At 34.4% G+C, this 15,695-nt stretch overlaps 2 long non-coding RNA genes and 1 other non-coding gene across 4 annotated transcripts; all 3 read left to right on the plus strand.

Moving 5' to 3' along the window:
* The first annotated feature begins 549 nt into the window (after positions 1–549).
* Positions 550–2,645, plus strand: LOC113320980. Of its 2 annotated transcripts, none has more exons than XR_003346386.1 (4): positions 550–944; positions 1,024–1,196; positions 1,392–1,479; positions 2,225–2,645. It is a non-coding gene; the product is annotated as an uncharacterized LOC113320980 (long non-coding RNA). The 2 variants fall into 2 exon arrangements; XR_003346387.1 differs by having other exon boundaries at positions 2,253–2,645.
* A 1,338-nt stretch (positions 2,646–3,983) lies between these two features.
* LOC113320117 lies at positions 3,984–10,026 on the plus strand. Its single transcript, XR_003345916.1, has 9 exons — positions 3,984–4,375; positions 5,354–5,683; positions 5,874–6,223; positions 6,313–6,373; positions 6,892–7,202; positions 7,342–7,392; positions 8,306–8,419; positions 8,540–8,647; positions 9,552–10,026. It is a non-coding gene; the product is annotated as an uncharacterized LOC113320117 (long non-coding RNA).
* TRNAE-UUC lies at positions 7,522–7,594 on the plus strand. Its single transcript has one exon. It is a non-coding gene; the product is annotated as a tRNA-Glu (tRNA).
* Positions 10,027–15,695: the final 5,669 nt, after the last annotated feature.

Consider the following 15,695-nt stretch of genomic DNA (forward strand, 5'->3'; position numbering starts at 1 on the left):
TTCCACCATAAGACTTACTCTAACAAGGACTATGAGATAGACTTTTTTTTGAGTCCATCCCTTTCAAAATAAAAGAGAGTTGTGGTGAAGGAGGGAAAGTTTCGCCGTGGGATAGGGCATCAATGGTCTACACGGCAAACAAATGCCCATTTGTGATAAGAAAAAGAAAAGAAGTCAACTTAACAGTTACCGAATTTAGGTTCCATTATGTCCCGTTATTTGCGCATTTAGCCTTGTAATTACACCCGACATGATGTCATTGGATATAGTAAATGAATCACGTGATATGGGGAAGAGAATTACTTTCTAAATTTTTCTGTAAATCAAATACGGCAAACCAAAAGAGCGAACCTCATCAATATTCACTGTTCTGGAGAAAGGTGCAGGGACAGTTGAACACTTGAACTCTTTAAAAAGCTAACAATCATGTGCGATTCAAGACCCAGTTGACCCGCTGAGTTAACAATTCCCGTTCTTACCAAATATGCCCTCTCTGGTCGGTCAAATACAATGCTCTGGTTAGGTTAGGTCATACAGGTTTCACAGCACCGGAAATAAAGGACACGGATTTCTCCCTTTCTTCATCGCATATCTCTTTCAGTTTCTCATTCATTGAACTACGACCCTTAGTTTGTGTGTCTGTCCATTACGTTTTGCTGTTGGTTGATTAAGGAGTGTCTAGAGGTTATGAGTAATTAGGATTATTGGGTTTGTTTATACATCGAATTTGCAGGCTAAAGGATTACAGGGAGAGATATATATGAAGCAAACAAACAAAAAACTGATCGATCCATTACCAGTTCCACGTCTGCACGGTGTTCGAGAAAAAGTCACAAAAAGAAACAACAGTTACCGGTTCATGAATTACCCCAAAATGAGATTTAACAGATGTTTTACATTCAATGGACTAGTGTACATAATGCTCATCGATCAATGAAATAAAGGTATGTCTCATATGCTTCTTTGGATTAAGTTCAATTAAAAAAGGAATAGAAATAGTTAGTAGCTCTGTTCTTTTCTTAGGTATCACTACAATGTGAGAGATGAAGGTTCTCCCAGCATATTGACAAGAGGAGTTAAGATAGTCTATGTATAAGTAGCATGGCGTCTTTCTCGAATCTTCAGATGCTGATTATGGATGCATTCACTTCTCAAGTTTTATGAATTTTATGGATGATTTCTTTCGATTTCATTTGGTAAGTCACCAGTCCAAAACTGTTATGTTTGCATATACTCTGTCTTCCATAATAGGAGTAACTTTCTTCGGTCATTCATGCGGGTCTGTACGCAGTACCAGTCTGTTGATCCCTTAAGTTTTACGCTCATATGTCATCATCTTTCCAGGATCAATGTAGATTAATATATTTCCATTTCCATCTCTCTCTTTCCAGACACATTTGGAAGAACTAGGTGACAAAGATGTTACAGAGATGATTTGAACTATCTAATTGAAACAGAGAAGAACCGGTGTTACTAATGGTGAGTTCAAAAATTAAGTTGAGTTCATACGAGAGGAAGAGCAAAATATTACTCCCTCCGTTTTCTTTTTTAATAGGCTAGTTTTGTTTTTAAAGAAATTTAAGGAAATTAAGAGAACTAATCATTGAAAATGGTTCTCATGACACTTGTCAATAAAAGAAGTGAAGTGAAATGGTCCCCATGACACTTGTCAGCAAAAGAAATAAAGTAAAATGGTCCACATGACACTTGTCATCAAAAGAAGTTAAGAGAAAAGTAGTCCCAGAAAATTAAAGTAAGATTTGACTTTCCCAATTAGGAAACCGACCTATTTTTTTGAAACATTTATTTATAGAAACCAGCCTATTAAAAAAGAACGGAGGGAGTACAATTTTATTTTTATTTAACACTTGTAGCTTTTGAATTTGTGTCGAGTAAACGGTGATTTGAGGGTTCGATAAGAGATAAGAGTTTCGCTGGAATATAGAACCATTTACGCGGTCATCATTTAAATTGCCTGCATTTTTTATGCGTCTCATTAGTTAAATTTCATGTGTAAATTACGTATCAAAAGGTGAATCATTTTTTGGAACAAATTTGTTACACAAGCACATAGTAACACAACTTATGATGAAGTAACACAATTTATGATGAAGATTCAGGGCTATATCCACATGCAAATAATAAAACTTATCATCTTTACTTTTCAAATATTTTTTGCGTGGTCTTCCTATACGATGAATCTCTTTTGCTTTTTTCTTATCAGCTGACATTCTTCGTCACTGAAAGGGCAGGGGAAGGGTCTTATACAGCCGGTAGATGGGTAGCAGCTTCGAGAAGCAGGGGCTTGGATCGGAAATATCATTCAATTGTATTGGCTTCTCTCCATAATATGTCATATAAGAAGCACTGGAAGCTGGCTTTGCGGAGCAGAGTCAGCTTAGACACCTGCATATCTATGGCTGGCTGTACTCCTTGTTAATGCTCATCCAACTTAAGTACCATTACTGATCCATTATTCATCTGCATGTTTGAGAGCGACTTCTTGGAGAAAATCAATGCAAATTTTCTAGCTAGTCTGGTTTATTGAGATGAATGGTCCGATTGGTAATGTGATCTAGATATTATTTAGTTATCTACTATTGTTTACCCGATTTATTTTATAAGACTTTTTGCAGTTCTACCCAGTTTTTTTCTTTTGGATAGCATTGAAACAATTTATGTTTATTTTCTGATGCCATACATTATTGTTTACCCGATTTATTATATACGACTTTTTGCAGTTCTACCCATTTTTTTTCTTTCGGATAGCGTTTACCCGATAGCGTTGAAACAACCTATGTTTATTTTCTCATGCCATACTCACATAATCATTGTTATAAAAAAAAGGTGGCGTTTGTTTCCTTATCAAAGAATCAATCGGTGGACAGGATTCACCGTAAAGGATAATTTTATGATCCTTATCGTCTGAATTTCGTTTGACTTGGACAGCTGGGAATGGGAGGGGGCCACACTTATTTAAAATGATGGGAGAAAAAACAAACAAATAAAAGATGTGGTAATGAACTTGGTTTCCTAACTACGAACAATCAAAAGACATTGATTTCGTCTCCTGATTCAAAAGTTTTCATACGCTGACTATACATACCTTTTCTGATTTAATCAAAAGTTTTCAATTCCTTCTTTCTTAGAGCAACTGCAGTGGTGCGAGTATAACCAAAGACCAAAGAGGGAAAAAAAGACCAAATTTTGGGTTTAGTCTGGTGTGTGACGCTACGGTGGAAAGACTAAATTTGGTCAGACGTACATTATACGTTCGCCTGGTGTGGGGCGTGAACTATACCAACGCCTGGTGTGGGACGGGGATTATACGTTCGCTCGGTGCAGAGAAATTCAAAAAAAAATTTAATAAAAAAAAATAAAAAAAAATGGTGCAGAGGTATTAAGCCCGCCCCATACAAATGCAAACTTTTAAAGAATGGGGCGGAGGTATAAACCACGCCCCACACAAAAGAAAAAAAAACAGGAGAACATTATACGTCCGCCTGGGGTGGGGCGTGGAGTATACGTCCGCCTGGTGGTGGGGCGTGATTATATAAACGCCCGATTATATTTGGATTTGGTCTTGGTCGCCGACCAAATTTGGTCTGGGTTTTAGTCTTTGAGCAAATTTTGATCGACGGTCCGTCTCACTACGCCTATCCACTGGACCAAATATTTGGGTTCAGTCGTCCACTGTGGACGCTCTTAGCCCTGTAGGTTTTCTGCGAACCCTAAACCTAGAATCTGTTCTTCTTTTTTTTAATTATTTTTTCTTTTTTGAATTTTTCATCTTATTTCACCGCAGGGGTTGTCATGTGAGTTTACGTTTTCTCCGGTAAAGAATTTGGTGCTGTGGTCGATGCAGAAACTTACAGCCATCAGCGCTATTGGAGGAGCTGCTATTGGTGCCTATTTTCTGGAACCCTTGCTGACATTAATCCGTCTCTTTCGGTAGTATCAAATTCAAACTCTTTATCTCAATTTCATATTAGTTACTTTCGATTAAACGCTTGATTCTTTTTTAAATTTGGTTAATTTTGTAGAGTTATTCATGATTATGGGTGTCATAAATCTGAATTCTGTCTTAGTTGATTTAGAATCCGAAACTACATGGGTTGAAGGTGGGGCAACCTCTGGATTAACTTTGTGGGGGAGATGGTGGAGATGTATGATAAAATTTGGTCAAAGGAAATTCAAATTAACAAAAGTAAGTTTGTAATGCATGATCTTATAATTATGTTCATCCTAACAGAACTCTCTCAAGTACTTCAATATTGGAGACGTGGTTCACTATATTGATGAAGCTAATTTTAACTATAAAAGAGATCAGCATTTCTTTGATCCTCCTAGCAGTGAAAACTTTGATAAGGATGAGGTATGCCTTTTTGTTTTTGTGTTGAATGAATACCATGATATTATCTGCATATTGATGTTTTTTAGCAACTAATTAAGGTGAATATGAGGGATAATTTATGTACCGCGGATGAATTTGTTTGCATTGTTTTAGTACCCTTTGAGAACTCCTATATAGTGAATTTGGGTAATATTATCACCATTATATGGGAGTCAAGAACCCATGTTCTATGATTAAGTTTTAGAATGAATTCTGGGAATACTGTGCATACAGGGTGCTAGATCGGTTTTGCTGCCACAAATAAATTGACAGTCCTTATTTGTTCTTTTTTGCTCATTTTAGACTGACATCAATAGCATTCAATTTCATTAATTGTAATTAATGTAAAATTATTGGCTTATACTAGTGCTGTATTATGTGAATAATAATCTAATAGTGGGATTATCACCTACCTGTTGCTTTTGTAGATACTTCTTGGGTTGAGATACATATGTCCGAACTAAAGTTTCAAAATGAGTATATACTATTAAGCTTCTTATGTGTTATGGAGCAATGAAATGACAAAATAACTTTTAGACATTGAGATTTAGCCACGCAGAAGGCAGTTCAACTTTATAATCCCCCAGAGTCAGAGATTCTGTTGAGAGTAACAGACAAGAAGTTAGTGACAGGATTTTTAAAACGGCAACGCTGACAATGTCATGTTTATGGTTAGATGTTGAAAATGAGAGTGATTGAGACATCCTGCGGTTGGCTTTTCTTCTTTAAGAACCATCTATCTGTACCGTAGCCAGTGGTTCATTTTCCTATTGTATTCCTTCATTTGTTTTTGCGATGACAGTAGGTAGGCCTTGATGTTCATTTCCAGATCTAAGATTTGTTAGGGATATCTGTTTTGTGATTTCGTTTACGATTGTGAGGCCTTTTTACTTTGATGCCACTATGGCCATAGAACTAGAAGGGTTATGTATTTATAATTCATATTCTTTCTATGTACAGGTTCTACAACTGGGGTGATAGCTTTCGTTTGGCACATTCAAACATGGTAACACCCAAGGAAAGTCATCGAATGCTTGCAGCTTTGTTTGGTAGATTCATTGATTTTGGCTGAATGTACCCATTAGTTATGTCATCCCAACAAAATAAAATCATATCATCTTTAAAAAATGAAAATATCTTATTCTGTACTATATCATATCCTGTATCATCATAACAGTCTAGCTATGTTTTTCAGATTTCATCCCCAAGTTTATCTTATATTTTCAGTAGATATCGGTGAATGGTGGATTCTTCTTCTGCTGCTAATCAAATGAACTGCAGGAGTATACAGTAAGTATCTTTTATAAGTGTGTTATTTGGTAAAACGTATAGGTATCTGGGTCTATGCCGATTCTGCGTTTTGCAAGATCTTTGGAGTAATTTGGTTACAAGTTGGGGTTAAGTGTTTGTTTTTCTCCTAAGTGTTTTTGTTTAGGATTTCCAGGTAGAAACTAAGATATACATGTGATGTTGTCACCAGGTGCAAGTTGTAGTCACTTCATTTGAACAAGCAGCAGGATTTGGTCAAGCAAAAACATATACAGCTCTAGCTTTAAAACCTTCTGGAAGCAATTCCTTTGTCTAAAAGATACCATGTCCGCAAATTCGGGGAACTTGCAAGAGTTTGAGGGAAGAAGCTAGTATTAATGGAGGGAAAATCGAAAGTTTAATACTTTTTTTTTTGATCATCAACAACGGCAACAACAGGCACTTCAGAATTCTTGGAGGGAAATTCGAAGGTTCAATACTTATATTCTTGGTCACATAGAAGGTTGACTGATAGAGCAGTTTCCGTTCTTTGTACCTGGATATTTGAACATATTTCCCCCCGTAGGTAGTCTTAATTTATTTGATTTATTTCTATTCGCGTTTCGAGTCTTATTTATACAAAACTTTCCAATGTTTGACTACATAACAAGGACTCCGACTAGGTCAAAGCTGGAAAGGATTACTAGGAGCCATGCAATGATTAAATTCGTGGTTCGTAATGCTTTCCTGTTTGTCTCTCTCAGTTATCAAAACTTCGCTTAAATAAAATTTATGTGATAAATTAAGTTAGTCAGATGTTCTTACTGTAATTGTTGCTTTAGATTCGTCTGCATATTTGCTTTGTTCATCACTTCAGCAAATAACTTATACTAGTTTAGAAATAATCTATTCTTCATTGAAGATTCATCTTGAGGCTCAAGAAGAAGCTGTTTTTAGTAATAATAATGCAAGTCTATTACATGTCTGTAGGATGTAGTCTATTCCATGCTGTTACATCAATTCAAGGGTTCTTTGTTGGCTACTGATAATATTAATCATCATTTTTTTTTTGAGTTTCTTATTCATTAATTGCAATAAGCAGAATTTATTTGCATATAAACTTGAGTGTTATTCAACGTTATGTAGTTGTAAGTGCCACACCTGTATTCTTTTTAGTACTACGTTTTTAGCGAGAATAACACTGTTAACAAATTATTTTCACTCTCATGTCTTATGTATTCAATTGGCAGGCAAGTACGGACTCGGTTTCACAAGGGGGACAAAGCTCTGCTTCAATGTGTACAAGATTGAATGTCAAAAGTAGTAAGGAAAGCTTGAGACGTGTAAGACCAAGTTTGGAGCGCGAGAATAGAGAAGCAGCAGATGACACTGCGGTTTTAAAGACCAAGTTCAGTAAGTTGGATAGCAAGCAACCTTGCAGATTGAAGAATTAGGTGGTTCTAAAGGTAAGCTCCATTGTTTCTATGTTGCGGAATGTTAATGGCAATGCATTTGCTTTGGGAAGCAACCTTGCAGATTAAAGAATTAGGTGGTTCTAAAGGTAAGCTCCATTATTTCTCTGTTGCAAAAAGTTAATAGCAAAGCATTTGCTTGAGGAAGCGCGTGGGTTTCCTAACATTCTCTAGAATTTTTAGATGATGCGTTTCTCACAGAACTTGCGTACTTAATTTCGGTGTCAGGTTGGGCTTATGTTTTCAGTCTTTAAACAAGAAGTAGAAATGCTTATCAAGGTAAGCTGTAGACGAGGTTATTTAATAATCTTTGGTAATGTTGACTGTACCTTTAATATCATGAAGCTAGGGTTATATGTGCATATAAATCAGGGTGTTTCTTCGAACAAACAATTAATAATTGTATTTGCTGTCTTAGCTCAATTGGCAGAGCACATGGTTTTCACACATGTAGTTGTGGGTTCGACTCCCACAGATAGCATTAGCATACTTATTTGAGTAAGTGGTTCGACTCCCACAGATACAGTAGTTTTTTGAGTAAGCCAAAATGTTTATACGCTTTCTGATACCATTATGTAGTGAAACGTATGTGTGTAGAAAACCTTTCATATCTGTATTGTCTTCTATCAAAAAAAAGAAACGAAAAAGGAATACCAATATTGTTTTCTCAGCACTTTGTTATGGAGTACTTTGTTATCTATATAGTGCGACATAGGTGTACATGTAGAAAACTTTTCATCTCTATATTGTTTTTCTTCAAACAATACGAATATTATTTTCTCAACACTTCGTTATGGAGGAGAATCTGTTGAATTGATTGCCCTTGCATTACACCTGAAGTTGTCCTTAACACATCAACTATGGTATCTGTATTTCTCCTCTCAAAAGTATTTAATGTGCGAGCTATGGAATACCAAGATTTAGGTGGTCTTCGTAACCTTCGCACCTGATGAGAAGTCTACTGACGATGCATCAGTGAAGAGGGATACAAAATATATAAATATGATTCAAACATTTACCCATTTAAAATGATTCAAACATTTGAAAGAGTATAATTCATATATATATAAATACATTTGTAAGATCTGTATCCTGTCTTACGTAGGCGAGGCTTGCCTATTGGGTAAACGGATGATAACACAACACATGTGGGTTGTGGTAGCTTACTTAATGTGCTCTTTCTTTTGTGCAGGACAAGTCATATAGCATCAATTGGTTTAATTTAAAACCGGATGCTCCAATGGTTATTAGGTCAAACCAAGTTTTTCGAGTTGAACTATCATATATATACTATCATGCTGATTAGGTAAAAAAGATCGTCATCTTTGGTGGGCTGACCATCTTAGGGACGGTTCAACTATAAGTAGATGCGCAGCACTATCCTCCTCTGTTTGCTAATTTTTTTGTTCTATTAACTTAATTACAGGTGTGTTGTTGAGAATCAAATTGGAAAAAGAACTTGGTTATTGATGGCTGCAATGCTAGCATCCTGTTTATGTATTTGGATGCAAAGATTCAGTTTTGCAAATCCAAGGTTCGTGTTGCTTTAAACTCTCTAGAATACTTCCTTTATATCTTTAGTAAGATTTTGCATCTTTACTGAAAAGGCTGGGTAGAGTCCTTTTCGCTGACCTCTTTCTTCAATTACACGAGTAGCACATGAGTTCTAGATTCCAGTAACAAAGAGTCTACAAGGGAATGAAGTGGATTCAGCTTTGAACTAAAGCTGTCTGTGCATACAAATCTGAACCTGATTGGCTTATCCATGGACTCGAGTGAGTTTTCAGGTGGCACATGTGGTCAAAACTGCAAGTACTTTCCTCTAAGATCACGATATGTTAAAATGTTCAACCTCTACTAGATACGCTATAAATGAAAGAAATGGGTGTTGAAAAAGTTGTTGATGAGCCGAACATTTGTTTCAACACAGCTCTTCGGTTTCCTTCTTTGAGTTCAATGTGATACTCTTTGATTGGAATTTAAGCATATAGAATAATACATCTATAGCTGCATATGCTTTAACTTTATTAGTAGTAAATTTTTCCGAAAGTAAACTCAAAATAACAAGTAAAAAAGTGTTGTGCATTTACTTTACAAACAATTATTTTACCCACGGTCAAAATTTATACTTAGTTTTTTAATCAGGTTTTGCTTATTTTGATTAATTCTTTGTGAGTTTGTGTCTGAAAACTCAAGTCTCAAATCTGAGAAGTCCCAGTTTTTTGATAGCTCTAAAAGTTAGCTCATATTCTTCCAATCTTTCTGATGCCAAATTTTCTGTTTCTTTTGTGTGTCATGAATTGTTTACTTATTTTCCAACATCGGAAGAAACCCCATCTCAATTGCTCAAATAAGTTTGGTGCTTTACCTTTTAACTATATTTTGTTTTCTTTTTGGGGAGTTTTTAGCTTCTAAATGTGATGGTTTTGTTTTTGTAGGAATGATGGCATCTCAGATAATGCATGAATTAGGACTGCCAGTGCGTCCAAATGGTATGGAGCAGTTTGGAGTCGGATCTTCCTTAAAAATAATTCACATGAAAGGTATATAATACCTGTCTGCTGCCAAAAGACTTTGGGGGAATTAATAATTGCACTTGGAGGGAACTGTGTACATTTCCCGCCAACTGTTATGTGAATGCATGCCTTATTTTATGTTTACATCTTTGTTAGAGCGTAGAACTCCTTAGTAAGCATGAATGTGTACGGTTAAATGAAGCGAAGAAGAATATGGGATATTAGATGATATTTATGCCATTTTCAAGGATAATTAGGATGTTTTGGGTCAGTATATAAAGGATTTCTGCAATAACCGTGCTGTCAAAATTAAGATCCTTAGCTCGCCAAAAGGATAAGGGCAAAAATTTGTCAATGAAATTACTATTGAACTGTGTAATTAACTATTTTGCACATACACGGCCTAATTGATTATGGATGATTCTAAACCGAGAAAGTAGACTACACCAAAACAATATCTCACTTTTTGTCTCACAATTTTTTTTGTACGGTCTCTGTGGCCCCACGGAGGACAACAGTGGTCCCATTTTTTGGGTTTGTTGTGTCTAGCGGTTTCCGTGTGGTTTCAATCACACGGTTCACCAAGAATTTTTGATTGATTATTTTCAGTTCTCTTTTATACGAATTTTTATACAACTTAACTTTATTAAATTAAAACGGGAAGTTGATATAAAGATCACTCTATAGGAGGAATGGTGCAAATCAGTAGAAAAGGGTGTTGTAGAGGAACACATGAATACTCAGATAATTATTATTATTACTGGAACGTTGGTAAGCGAGTTCCAAAGTTATTGTTCTGTTACTAATCACCCCGGATGTGCTGACATTAGCATGTATTTGTTCAACCAATAGACAATAATACATTGAAATAGGTGAATTGAATTAGGTACTACCAGTGCCTCTAGAGTGTTTCAATCTGGATATATAAAAGTTGGTGAATTCAAGAAAAGGTAAGTAGGCAGAATAAAATTAAGATTATATGACTTTTATTACATACTAAAACTACAAAATTAATTTTTGCAGGCTTAAATAAGGAGAGAACGGAATCACCATGGTTGGCTCACCATAATCATATGATTCCAACGAAAACAGGAAGACCATACACTATGCAATTGACGGTGAAAATTTGGTAAGTGTGTATTTGGTTGAATATTTTATATGTTAGAATAAAACATGGCTAAATGTGTGATGCTTCGAGTAAGTGGCAAGGTAAAACATCCACCTGCTAGGTGACGGTACTGGGCTTGGATTCTAGAATAGAGAATGGTACTACATGGCACTAGAAGATATAATTAAAAGGTTGCGTACAACGAAGACGGGAACCTTGGTGTCGTAAGTGCAAAATATTTTTTGGAAATGATATACCATGGTGAGAATGAACGATATTTTTAAATAAATGGATGGACAATACATGGAGACTTACTAACGCAGTAGAATATACACAGGTATAAATTGAATTTGGCTGTAAAGGATGACAGAGATACAGTTGTATTCACAGTGGTGGGAAAGACAACAAAAAAGTTGATGAATTGCACTACCAAATAATATGTAGATTAGCCGGAACAATACAATGAGTAAACGACATGTTAGTATGGAAAATTAACTTGAGTATATATAGTTGTATTGTGAATGCATACTCGCCGTATTATCTAATTCCAAATGCAGATTAACAAGGGAGAAAAGACACATGAGTGCTTAAACAGAATCAAGGACCACAAGGTTGTTTTCAAATTGGTAATACAGGAGTACAATATGGACAACCAATATAACAATTTTACAGTATAAAAAGTATTCAAGCAAGAAGGAACATTAGAGGATTCAGGTGTTGAAACAGAATGCCAGGTAGCTCTGCAAGTGATTGGTATTGAAGTACTTTTTTTGTTTTTTTTTTCAAATATAAATTACTGTTTATATATAAAGATCTCTTTCTCCATAAGGTTCAGGTTGCAAAATAAATACTACGCATACCACCAAAGATAAAGACAAGGGCACATTTAAGAGGCATATGAAATGTGCATTGAGTAACGACAAGGAAGCAAAGCAGCTAAATACACCAGCCAAAAAGCCTGGGGGCATACTGGAAATAAAGTAAACTACGACGATGATGAGTAGGGGGACAATGATTTTTGAAAACTAATGTAAATATATAATGGGTTGCTTAGATATAGCTACTTCTTTTAAAAATAGGATTATTAGAATATTTGATTACTTTTTTCAGTACTAGCTCCTACATTAAGGTTCAATTACATTGTTTTAGATTATTTTGTAAGTTAGTATGTTTTAATGATTACCGATGCTCTTCCCTGAAAACCAAAAGTGGAATTATAATCAAGTAAATTTTTTTGATTTTTCATGTGGTGCTTATTACAGATTGCTGGTCCAATCAGTTCCTTAAAAGTTTAGCTTAGGAAATAATTCTACTGTTTACCATGGTGTCCAGAGTTCGGCTCCAGATTTGACCATACTGCGTTAGAGTTATTTTCTTAACAACTATGTTATATAGGCTCAGGTGTGATCCCAGTGACTTAGACCGCAAGTCATCACAGTCCAGTCGAGCTCTAATTGCTTGCTCCAACCAACGCATCACACATGTAATATAAAGTAGGGTAGTCAAGTTCATATCTCCAAGTCTTAGTGAACTTGGTGTGTGGCAAAGTATTCACCTCCGAGTAATTATCAAGTTACAGGGTCAGTACTCCCAACAACAAATCAGACTTATTGAGGTGGAAAAACAATGTTTACAATAGCCGGATATAGTTTTTGTAGATGCTTGGATATTTAATACTGGAATAGAAGATAGGTGGATGCATTAACTAAACTCAAGCATGGACATGTGGAGAATAACAATGGAATAGAGAAAAGGTGGTTTGAGTGCCAGTACCTATCACATATATGTAATAATTTTTTTCTTTTTTAAATTACGACACTTCCGGGCACAAGAATCACAGACCAAAGATAAAGAGCTAATTCACATCCAACATAACCAGATAAATTTATAATTTCTTTTAACCCAAGAAAAACACAATTTCTGGATTCGATGAATAATTTTTTGGGGGATTTATCGAGTAATTGTTTAACATATGACTTTCTAAAATTCGTTAAATCCCGATGATTAAAATCAAGTTACATGTTAGTACTTCCAGCGGCAAAACTCTCTTACTGAGGTGAAAAAACGACATTTACAATAATACACCTAGATAACACAAATATACTGACGGGTTTGTTGGGTTGGTTGCTAAAATATTAAAGTTTAAGACCAAATGGACACACTAGTTCCAAATCACCTAAAAATATACAGAAATTTATCAAGCAGTCTACGCTATTTCCTGAAACTAAATGATTTCCAAAATCAGTTAGAGTTCTACATACTCAAGCATACGAATTACAAGACATCATAAAAAATAGGCTATATAAACCAACAGAATAACAAGATTTACTACTACATAAACCTGGACAATAACAAAGTTTTCATATTAAGAAAGCTGAAGTTTGAGAACAATGAAAGATATGGTTTTGGAGAACAATAAAAAGAGAAAAATGTATCTCAACCAAGATAGTTTAAACTTCGGATCAAAATAGTTCAATAGATGAAGAACATATTGTTATCAAACAACCAATGTTAGGTACGGGACCACAAAAGAAACCCTACACACGATGCCCTTATTTCCTTAATAGAAAACCGGTGGATTCCGATGAATTATATGAGTTGGAACAATATATATGGAGAATGGTATAGATACGAGACCATATTTTTGCAGTATCATCCGAACAACTTTTATAAATCTAAAAAAAGATTAGTACAATAGGATCATATATATGTACGACGAAAGAGAAGACAAAAATACGAGTTGAAAAGGTTTAGACAATAAAAAAAATTAGACAAAGACCAGAATCACATCATGTTTAGCCAATTTTTAGAATCGGATGCCAATGACGAAATTAAAAATGCAGGAAAAATTCTACAACTCATCTATTTTCGCGCGACGGTAAAATGCTTCAAGCTTATTTATTGGGGAAATCTTTCAGAGAAGATTCAGAGTCTAATGAGGGGTCAGATGCAAAAGAACTACATAGACATCTTTACAACATTAAAAAAATAGATAACTCATGTTTCCCAGATATTGTTTTGAAAATAAAAATACTGAAAGAAATAGTCGGAGAAGTTATTTCATTCCTAGAAAAACAAGTAACATAACTGATATAGTGAAATCATGATAATATGAGTCTTTTCCTGAATCGTGGATCTGATGAGAAAAAGAAAAAATTGGGAAATATTACTACAAAAATGAATGAAAATTAAATAAAGGATAGGAACGCAGAACGTTAACGTTCAAAAAACATTTATAACAAAAATACAGTGTAAACATGGATCGAATTTTGGATCCAGGAAGAATAAAAATATGCAAAGAAGGTCTTATGATGTATAAAACTGAAAAATGAATATGGGAAGTCGAGCGCAATTCACATACATATACATTTGGTTTCGGGTTAAGACTACCAGAAGACAAGCATTTAAAATTAAAAGGTAATCTACGTCAAATTTTATGGTTGTTTTCATGTCGTTTTTCAATATACATATACTACTGCTTTCATATTTTGGTTGAACGTGATATATGTACCAATGCATATTACAATAGGTAGAATATGTACCTATCTAGGGCTTTTAATTTATTTTATTTTTTGTATGGGATTATTGATTTACTTTTTATAAGGGATCAATTTTTTCGTCTCCAATTTTTTTATTGAGTTTTTGCATATTTTTACATAGAATCATATTACTCAATGAGTTTTTTTGTTGATTATTTGTTGCCATATTGTTTTGTTAAAAAACTGATCTAATTATGCAAGTACTATAATACATACTTTAAAGTATGTAGTATTTGCTCTCTTCCTTTGAAAAGGGGGAAATAATCGTTTTGTCAAGCCGGAAAACATGCTTCCTGTTTGGTCCATAATTATTTAAAAATATTAAATGGACCAAAATACCCTTCCATGTAAGTTCCTACTTATTTTTTGTAGCAGTTCATTCTGTTTGATGAACTCCAGAGTTCATTCTTTCAAATGAACACCTAATAAAAATCAAACTAAACCACATATGAGAACAAAGTTCATTCTGTAAAATGACCACAACACCAAACTTCATTATTATGACAAAAAAAACAGAGTTCATTCTTTCAAATGAACACCTGATAAAACCTATATGAAAACAGAGTTCATTCTTTTAAATGAACACCTAAATAAAAATCTATATGAAAATAGAGTTCATTCGTCAAAATGAACATACACCAAACTTTCATTATTATGAACAAAAGTTAGAGTTTATTCTCCCGAATGAACACCCAATCAAAATTCATAATTATGAACAAAAATCAGAGTTCATTCTTGCAAATGAACACCCAATCAAAAGTTCATAGTTAAGAACAAAAATCAAAGTTCATTCGTCAAAATGAACACCTATAAAAAAATTAACTAATTCAAACCTATAACACAGATCATTCTTTAAGATGAATACCTAATAAATTCAAGATCCAAAAACAGAGTTCATTCTTGAACATGAACACTCAAAAAAATCCATAAAAAATCATAGTTCATTCTGTTTGATGAACTTCGCCGTCTTCATCATTCTTCAACAGAGTTTATTTTAATCAATGAACTTCATCGTCTTCATTTTCTTCATCATCTTCAACAGTATCAGCGACGAAGAAACACATAAATCTTTCGTCGTCTTAATCATCTTCGTCATAATCTTCAACAACAACAACATCAAACAAAGAAAGAAAAACACACAAATCTTCATTGTCTTCATCATCTTTATATCATCTTCGTCGTTTACAACATCATCATCGTCATCATCTTCATCATATTCATTATCAATCTTCATCTTCTTTGACATCAGCAGAAAAAGTTTAAAATAAAAAAATCTTTAAATCAATCTTCGTAAATCTCTGTAATCAAATCAATCTTCGAATTTATCTTTGTAATCTATATAAATTAATCTTCAAGATCATTGTAAATCGATCTTCGAATTTCTATAAACAATTGCAGCAACAGAAAAAAAAAAAAAAA

This window comes from Papaver somniferum, chromosome 11, assembly GCF_003573695.1.
Source record: "Papaver somniferum cultivar HN1 chromosome 11, ASM357369v1, whole genome shotgun sequence".
Taxonomy (NCBI): domain Eukaryota; kingdom Viridiplantae; phylum Streptophyta; class Magnoliopsida; order Ranunculales; family Papaveraceae; genus Papaver; species Papaver somniferum.